The sequence below is a fragment of the Petaurus breviceps genome, unplaced genomic scaffold (genome assembly GCF_028583685.1).
Source record: "Petaurus breviceps papuanus isolate PSGF00001 unplaced genomic scaffold, PetGlider_PUasm1.0 79, whole genome shotgun sequence".
NCBI classification, from domain to species: Eukaryota; Metazoa; Chordata; class Mammalia; order Diprotodontia; family Petauridae; genus Petaurus; species Petaurus breviceps.
In genome coordinates this window covers 13207061-13216097 of record NW_027186523.1, presented here as the reverse complement: position 1 = coordinate 13216097, position 9037 = coordinate 13207061, and the positions used below count along the sequence as shown (strand labels likewise).

At 36.2% G+C, this 9037-nt stretch overlaps 1 long non-coding RNA gene across 1 annotated transcript in view; it reads left to right on the top strand.

The window, feature by feature from the left end:
- Window positions 1-8346, top strand: part of LOC138175832 (uncharacterized) — a 92438-nt gene extending 84092 nt beyond the window's left edge. The window contains exon 3 of the long non-coding RNA XR_011172109.1: window positions 8274-8346. This is a non-coding gene — a long non-coding RNA (uncharacterized lncRNA). The remainder of the gene's footprint in view (window positions 1-8273) is intronic.
- The last annotated feature ends 691 nt before the right edge of the window (window positions 8347-9037 follow it).

Below are 9037 nucleotides of genomic sequence, written 5' to 3'. Positions count from 1 at the left end.
TATCATGTAGCCCATATCTCCCCATATTATTCACAGGAACAGCCTGAGATAAACTATGTACAGAATTCTAATGATCTAGTTCAGGGATGGGGAAGCTGTGGCCTCGAGACCACATATGGCCCTCTAGGTCCTCAAGTGTGGCCCTTTGACTAAATCCAAACTTCACAGAACAAATACCCTTAATAAAATAATTTGTTCTGTAAAACTTGGACTCCGTCAAAAGGCCGTACCCAAGAAGGCCATATGTTTCCTTGAGGCCACAGGTTCCCCACCCCTGGGATTAATAATCCTGCCTCAAAGGGAAATTAGGTGACTCTAATCCTGAAGAAATCATGGTAGCTTTCTGTGGTGATTCCTCCTTTTTTCTAGATATTCATTAACCATATCTTTCATAGTATAATCTAGATTTTCCCCAGGAATTGAAATCAAGTTCAAAGTCCTATTATATATTTTTGAGTCTATCCCCTTCCCTATTTTGAAAGTGTAACATTTGTGCTTCTCTCGCCCTATAGGACCTTTCCTACTTTTCTTGATCTTTCAAATATCACTGAAAGTGGTTCACCTACAGTTATTTCAGTACCAAGGCCTCATGATTGGACTTTATTGAGAGTGTTCTTTCACTGACTCCTTACTGATCTTCAGTATTAACTCTATATTAGTCCTTTTAATTGTGTTCTCAGTTCAAAAGTCAATTCTCCTTAGCAGAGATAGCTAGTTAAATAAGAAATTGCTTCTGTCAGTTAGCAGTATCTCAGTTGTTCCAAGTAGAGTTTCTACATATACCTTCTTTGATTCTCCTATTCCTCTAAATAGTAAAAAAAAAAACAAAAACAAAAACATTTTGTTGTCCTTAGCTTTCCTTGCTTATCTCAACTCACCCTGAATTTAATGCTTTTGCCATTATCTGCTTTTGTATTCATCCTCAAAATGCAAGTTGGTTAGTGAGTTCTCTGTGCTGCCACAGAGGTTCCTTCATCAAAGTCTTGCTGTTCTTCCTTATCATGATCATAATCCTTGGGTGGCTAGGTGGGGGCAGTGAGTAAAGTGCCAGCCCCAGAGTCAGGAGGACCTGAGTTCAGTTCTGGCCTCAGACACTTAACACCCACCCACCCACACCTCCCCCGACACACAAACTAGCAGTGTAACCTTGGACAAGTCACTTAACCCCAAATGCCCTCCAAAAGGCAAAAAAAATTTATAATAATTTCTATATAGAGAATTTCATTCTTGAGGGTTTCCCATTCCTCCTAGCTGACTGTCTCTGTAGAGTTTTATCCATGGGATCCTTCTATCTGTTCTTACCTTGAGCCCCCTCGAATCTGCTCTCCCCAATTCTAGGATGTAATCTGAATTGTCAAACTTCTGCCTCTTTATCATAAACTCTAAGAGAGAGGAGTCTCTTCCCCAAAAGGTCCTTGTAATATTTACTCTAGCAAGCAGGGTCTTCCTGTTGGTGAGACTTTTTTCTAAAACAGAATTCCTCTTTCTTGATTCCTTTTCTTGTTGAAGGATGAAATTGTTACTAAAAGAAGGGTTATTCACTGCTCTGCTTTTGGTAGAGTTCAAGAACTCCAGTGGATTGTCTGGATAATTGAAGTCCCTCATCATTATTATGGTATATCTCTGTACCAGGTTTATAATCTGTTTATTAAATTCATGGATACTTAAATGACAAAATTGCTTCTGTATTTCTCACTGTCGATCTTCTCCCATATAATCTCTACAATGGTTCTCTCTCTGGTTCTTGGATTTTCTCACTTGACATTACCTTCTTAATATAAAATGGGATTTCATTCACTTTTACTTATTCTTTACTTTTTTATATTTTGTGATTTTACTTATTCTTATTTCTTTTGGATAAAGTATACTCATTCTCTTTTCTCTGTGATAGGAAAATAGGAGATAACTGAATATGTGACAATAGAGAAAATTTTGAGGGTAGAGATGGAAGCTGAGAGAATTTGCAAAGTGATAAGAGGCCTTGGTCACTGGTCCTAGATCTTATAGCTGTCACATATATTATCTGAGGTAGATAAAGAGTTACTTTGGACCTCAGTTTGTTCATCTATTAAATGTGGATGTTTAACAAGATGACTTCTTCTGAGGTTCCTTCCAACTCTACTTTTATGACATATGAACTCCTGTTGAATGGTCTGGATTTTTGAAGACAAGTAGGAGGTAAGATCAACTTTTGAGAGTGTGTGTGGGAAAATTTGGGAATTGTAAAAGAGCAGAATGGGTCAAGGTAGATTCTCAAGAGAACTTGATGAGAAGTCATCAAAAGATGAATCATAAAAAAAGAATTCCTTAGCTATAATTTTCAATGTAGCTAAAATTTTGTGGATTTGTAGTGGATCCATTGAAAAGAGTGATAATTGGTATCATCTTGTTAAGTGGAAAGCCATATTTCAGTTAATGACATTGGCAAACACACTGCCAATCTGATCACAAATCAGGGAATAGTTGCCATTTCTGGAATATCTTTCATTAGGAGAATTCTTAGTTATTTTCATAAATTATAAAGTCATAAGGTTGTTTTATTTTTAAAAATATACATTTTAAATTTAAAACTACTTTTCAAAATAATCGCTACTTATATGGTGTATTATGATCATTTTTACATATATTATCTCATTTTTCTCTCCCCAAAGCCATAGAAGGTAGATAGGAATTACTACTTCCTAGTTTGTTGGTGAGGAAGCTAGAGATCAGGGTTTAAGTAACATTTTAAATAAGTTTAAGTTAGCAGAAGAGCAGAGACTGGTGTTCTGACTTCTACTCAATTTTTATTTTTACTCTCCATTTCTATTTTTATAACCCTAGAACAATACTTGGGTACCCTTGAAGGAAGAGACAAATTAAAGGTGAGAAGTAGATATGACAATAGTTAAGTGGAAAATAAGGGAGCTGATACTTATCAAAGAAAATTCAAAAACTTCAGAAATTAAAATTTAATTCAAAGAAAAATTATTGTATTTTATCTTAGAAGATGATTACAAGAAGGATAAGAAGCAGATAATATATTGATAAAGAGAAAGAGCACTAGTGAGTGTTGATCACTGATGTATTATTTTGTTCTAAAACTTCCACCTGGTAAACATTAATCAAACAGAACAAATAGTAGCTTTGAGTTTCACCAATTACTTTTCCTAAACAGCCCCTAAATATTTGATGGTTGTGTATAGATTCCTGTTAAGTTCAATGTTAAATCCAAGTGATATTTCAGTGTAGATTAACATGAGTAAAATACATTAAGTGTGAACAAACAGAGGATTAATATTTAAACTAGTTCTATTTTTAAGACTGCCCTCAGTCTACTTCAAACATTCTGTAAAGAATCAGTTGGGCAGGCAGGGCAGAGCCAATATGGTGGAGAAAAAGAACCAACTTGCCTGAGCTTTCCCCCAAATCCCTCTTAACACCTTTAAACAATGCCATAAGAAAAGTCCTAGAGTGGTAGAGGGAACAAAAAGATGGAGTGAAATAATTTTCCAGCCAAAGACAACTTAGAAGGTCAGTACGAAAGGTCTGTTGCACATGGGTAAGAGTAGAGTGCAATCCAGCATAGGCAGGGCCAGTGCAGACTGGGAGTCAGCAAACCAGGAGCAGGCCTCAGGAGCCACTGAATCAGCAGCAGCAGCAACTGCTTCAGGAGCTCTCAACCCACAGATGGTAAGGGGGTTGAACAACTGCTCAGAAGAAGATTACAGGGGTCTCTTTGCTGGCACTGGGGGGCAGGACTCTGTACTCAGAGCTGGGATGAAATCTTGTGTTATAGTCCCTGGGCAAGGAGGCTCACTAGCACACCAGAGTTTGTGCTGCTTTGGAGCAGGGACCTGGCTCACAGTTTCAAGGCAGAAAAGAGTGCTTATGATCACTCACAGACCAGAAGAGTATTAAACAAACCTCTCCTTAGATCATACAACTTTGGAAAAACTGAAAACTTATAGTTCCCTAGAAGTATCTCTGAAAACTGCTGCACAAACCCCTGAAGCTTGGGACAGTGTGCCCTCCACCTTGGAAGCAGAGCCCCAGTTTGACAAAGAGTTAAAAGTCAATAAATAGACTGGAAAAATGAGCAAACAACAGAAAAAAAAATTCTAGCCATAGAAAGTTACTATGGTGACAAAGAAGATCAAAACACACACTCAGAAAATAACAAAGTCAAAGTTCCAACCTCCAAAGACTGCAAGAAAAAAATATTTATTGGTTTCAGGCCATGGAAGAGCTCAAAAAGGATTCTTAAAATCAAGTAAGAGAGGTTAAGGAAAAACTGGGAAAAGAAATGAGAGTGATGCAATAAAATCATGAAAAATGAGTCAACAGCCTGTTAAAGGATACACACACATGAAAATACTGAAGAAAATGACACCTTAAAAAAAACCCAGAATAAGCCAAATGGCAAAAGAAGTATAAAAATCCAACAAGAAGAAGAATGCTCTGAAAGCAAAATTGGCCAAATGGAAAAAGAGGCATAAAAATTCACTGAAGAAAATAATCCCTTAAAAAGTAGGATTGGTCAAATGGAAAAGGGAGTACAAAAGCTCACTAAAGAAAATAATTCCTTAAAAATAAGAATTAATCAAATAGAAGCTAATGACTTTATGAAAAATTAAAGAACAATAAAAAACCCAGAAGAATGAAAAAAAAAGACAATGTGAAATATCTCACTGGAAAATCAACTTACCTGAAAAATAGATCCAGGAGAGAGAATTTTAAAATTCTTAGACTACCTGGAAGGCATGATAAAAAAAGCCTAGAAATTATCTTTCAGGAAATTATCAAATAAAACTGCTGTGATATTTTAAAAACAGAGGGTAAAATAGAAATTGAAAGAATCTACCAATCACCTCCTGAAAGACATCCCAAAATGAAAACTTCTAGGAATATTATAGCCAAATCCTTTAGCTTCCAGGTCAAGGAGAAGCACCCAAAAAGAAACAATTCAAGTATTATGGAGCCACAGTCAGAGTAACACAAGAGTAAGCAGCTTCTATATTAAAGGTTTGGAAAGCTTGGAATATGATAGTTTGGAGGGCAAAGGAACTAGGATTACAACCAAGAATCACCTATTCAGCAAAAGTGAATATAATCCTTCAGTGGGAAAAAATGAACACTCAATAAGATAATGAACTTTCAAGCATTCTTGATGAAAACACGAATTGAATAGAATATTTGGCTTTAAACAAGGCTGAGAAGAAGTATAAAAAGATAAATAGGAAAGGAAAATTATAAATTACTTAACAAGGTTAAACTGTTTATATTCCTACATGGGAAGAAGACACTTTTAACTCATAAGAACTTTCTTATTGTAAGGGCAGTTAGAAGGAGTATATATAGACAGAGGGCATAGGTATGAATTGAAAATGAAGGGATGATATGAGAAAAATAGAATCAATGGGTGAGAAAGAGGAATAAATACACTGAGAGAAAAGGAAAGGAAGAGGTAGAATGGGGTAAATTATCTCACATAAATGAGGCAAGAAAAGTTTTTATAGTGGAGGGGAAGATGGGGAAAGTGTGGGACAAGTAAGTGAACTCAAATCTCATCAGAATTGTTTCAAAGAGGGAATAACATACACACTCAGTGGGGTATAGAAACCTATGTTACCCTATAAGAAAGTAGGAGGTGAAGGGGATAAAAGAATGGAGTAGGGCTCATAGAAGAGAAGGCAATTTGGGGGGGGTGGTAGTCAGAAACAAAACACTTTTGAGGAGGGAAAGGGTGAAAGAGAGAGAATAGAATAAATGGGTTTGGATGAGGCAGGGTTGAATGGCTGGGGGGAAGTTAGTAATGCTAACTGTGAAAAAAAATGAAGCAAGTTTCTTTGATAAAGACTTCATTTCTCAAATGATAACTGAGTCAAACGTATAAAAATAAAAAGCATTCCCCAACTGATAAATGATCAAAAGATATGAATGGTTTTCAGATGAAGGAATCAAGCTACATATAGCCATATGAAAAAAAAATGCTCTAAATCACCATTGATTGGAGAAATGCAAATTAAAACAATGCTGAGGTACTACCTCATACCTATTAGATTGGCTAGCAGTCCAGAAAAGGAAAATGACCAATGTTGGAGGCGATGTGGGGAAAATGAGACATTAATGCAGTTAGTGGAGGTGTGAACTGATTCAACCATTCTTTAGAGCAATTTGGAACTATAACCTAGAGGGCTATAAAACCATGCATACCCTTTGACCTAGCACTACCAGTACTAGGTCTATATCCAAAAAGATATCAAAAAGGAAAAGGACATATATGTGTGAAAACATTTATATCAGCTCTTTTCTTGTTGCAAAGATATAGAAATTGATGGGATACCCATCAATTACAGAATGGATGAACAAACTGTGTTGTGTGATTGTGTTGGAATACTCTTGTACTATAAGAAATGATGAGCAGAAAATTCATACTGGAGAGAAACCTTATGAGTATAATGGATGTGGAAAAGCTTTCAATCAGAGCTCATCACTTACTCAACATCAGAGAACTCATACTGGAGAGAAACCTTATAAATGTAAGGAGAGTAGAAAAGCTTTCAGGTGTAGTTCAGGCTTCTTCAGACATCAAAGACTCTATATAGGAGATTAAACATAGGACTATAATGAAAACACAGAATTTCTCAGTCACATTTTTCTTTCTTTCTTTTTTTTTAAACAGTGGTCAGTTGTTAGGAAGAGACTCCATAAGGGATTGTGAACTACTTGAAGTCAGGTGGCTGTTGCAGATTTTTCCTTTTTATAATACCAGGGTCACATACAGAGGCCTTTAATAATTGCTTATTGATTTAAAAAAAAGAGTAATTTGGGGTTTGTCTAAAACATGAAATGAGGGGCAGAAAGAACTTTCATCAGTATGTAGAGATGTAGCAAACATTAGAAGTTTCAATGTAAAGTTATGTCTTTTGAAAAAATAATACTAAATTACAGATGATTATAGCCTCTGAGCAAATTGGGAGATCTTCATGATGACACTTTTCAAACAATAAAATGACTGAGGCATTAACTAACACAATTTAAGTACTTAATCAGGGTTTCTGTTTGGAGATTTCATTATGCAAATTTATTATTGTATCATGGTAGGGATAGTGGATCTAGGTTGGCCTTAGAGACAGAAATAGCTTGATTCCAGTCATTCACGTCTCAGGCACTCTGGCATGAATTTCCTTCTCTGAAAATGGAAGAATACACTGACTTTGAAATGGAAGAGGTCATTGAGTCCAATCCCCTCATTTTACAGGTGAATAAACTGAGACACAGTAAGGTTAAATGACATGTCTAGGGTCACACAAGCTAGTAATTATTTGAGATGGGGCTTAAATACCTTATCCACTATAACAGTTTAGCTTAACGTCCTATACCTATATGCTATGTCTTACTACATCTTTTAAAGATCATACTCTAAATTCTACACCCAGGTATTTCTGACTCCTAGTCCAATATAATATGCATCATACCAAAGTTCATACTCTATCAAGGAGATACTCTATCAGAATTGTCTCTAAAGGGCTAGAGACCAGAGGATGAAAATATGATCCTATTCTGCACTTTTCCAACTCCATGCCTGAAATAGCTTCCTTCTAGTTTTCCCATAATTAAAATTCATCTCTTCTTTCAAGAGTAATTGAAGTGACACTGCTTTTTTGATGCTTTCCATGAATCTCTTTCCCCTTCCCCAAGTAAAAGTGTCCCCTCATCCAGTGTTCTTTCAGTGTTTTATCTGGAGTTCTTTTTTGCAGTAGGTTGTACCTAGGTGGTACACTGGATGGAGTGCCAGACCTGAAGTAAGGCAGACTCATCTTCCTGAGCTCAAATCTGGCCTCATACACTTACTAGCTTTGTGACCCTGGGCAAGTCACTTAACCCTGTTTGCCTCAGTTTCTCATCTGTAAAATGAACTGGAGAAGGAAATGGCAAACCACTCCAGTATCTTTGCTAAGAAAACTGCAAATGGGGTCACAGAGAGTTGGACGTGACTGAAACAACTGAATGACAACAACATTCTTCCTTGATGCATATTTATTTATCTCCTTGGTATAGCCTCTCTTTAGAGTGTAAGCCCCTTGATGTTAAGGATTATATAATTTCTCATTTTTATAACTTTAATATCTGAGTGCTTTGCACAAGTAGGCATTTAATAAATGTTTATTGAAATGAAATACTGACTTATAGCAGGTAGCTACTTAATAAATATTTCAAACTGGGTTGAATGAAGTCTTCAAATCCTCCACCCTTCCCATGAATCACTGTCACTTTTCATTTCCTTATAGTCCTATTGGCTTCCTACCTCCTGTACCACTGAGGACCTCAACCCAAATGGATGTAGTCCTGTAAAGGGTGTTTCTTTATAAGAGGTAAGAGTCAAGAGATTCGGGTTTTAGACCTTACTCGTTCATTAATTAGCTATGTGACTGGCAAGACACAGTTACTTTGAATACTAGTTTCTTTGTCTGAAAATGAAAGAGTTTATCATTTTCCAGTTGGAAGAGGCTACTGAGTTCAGGCTTCTCATTTTAGGGTAGATAGAGCAATGAACTTAGAATCAAGAAATCCTGAGTTCAAATCCAACTCATACCCTTACTGTGATCCTGGGCAAATCCTTTATCCTCTGTCTGCCTCAGTTTCCTCATCTGTAAATAATAATAATAACACTTGCTTCCCAGGATTGTTGTGAGGAGAAAATGAGATAATATTTCTAAAGCATTTTGTAAATCTTAAAATGACATAAGAATACTAGATATTATTGTTGTTGTCCAAGTGATGTCATTATAGTCTGATAGTACAGACACAGAAAGGGTTCCACAGTAGAGGATCATGGGTGTCATAAACATACTATAGGTAAGGAGTAAGAGCAGGAAATCAGAAGTGCAAGTCAGTTGGAGAGGGGACATAGAGATAGAAAACAAACTTCACCCTTTTCACAATTGATTCTATCCAATAAATATGGCTATACACACTCTTTTCTGAGAACCAAAACTAAAAATAAAGTGGTTAGAATTCAGTTAACCATGAATTTTTAGCATGTGTGTTACAT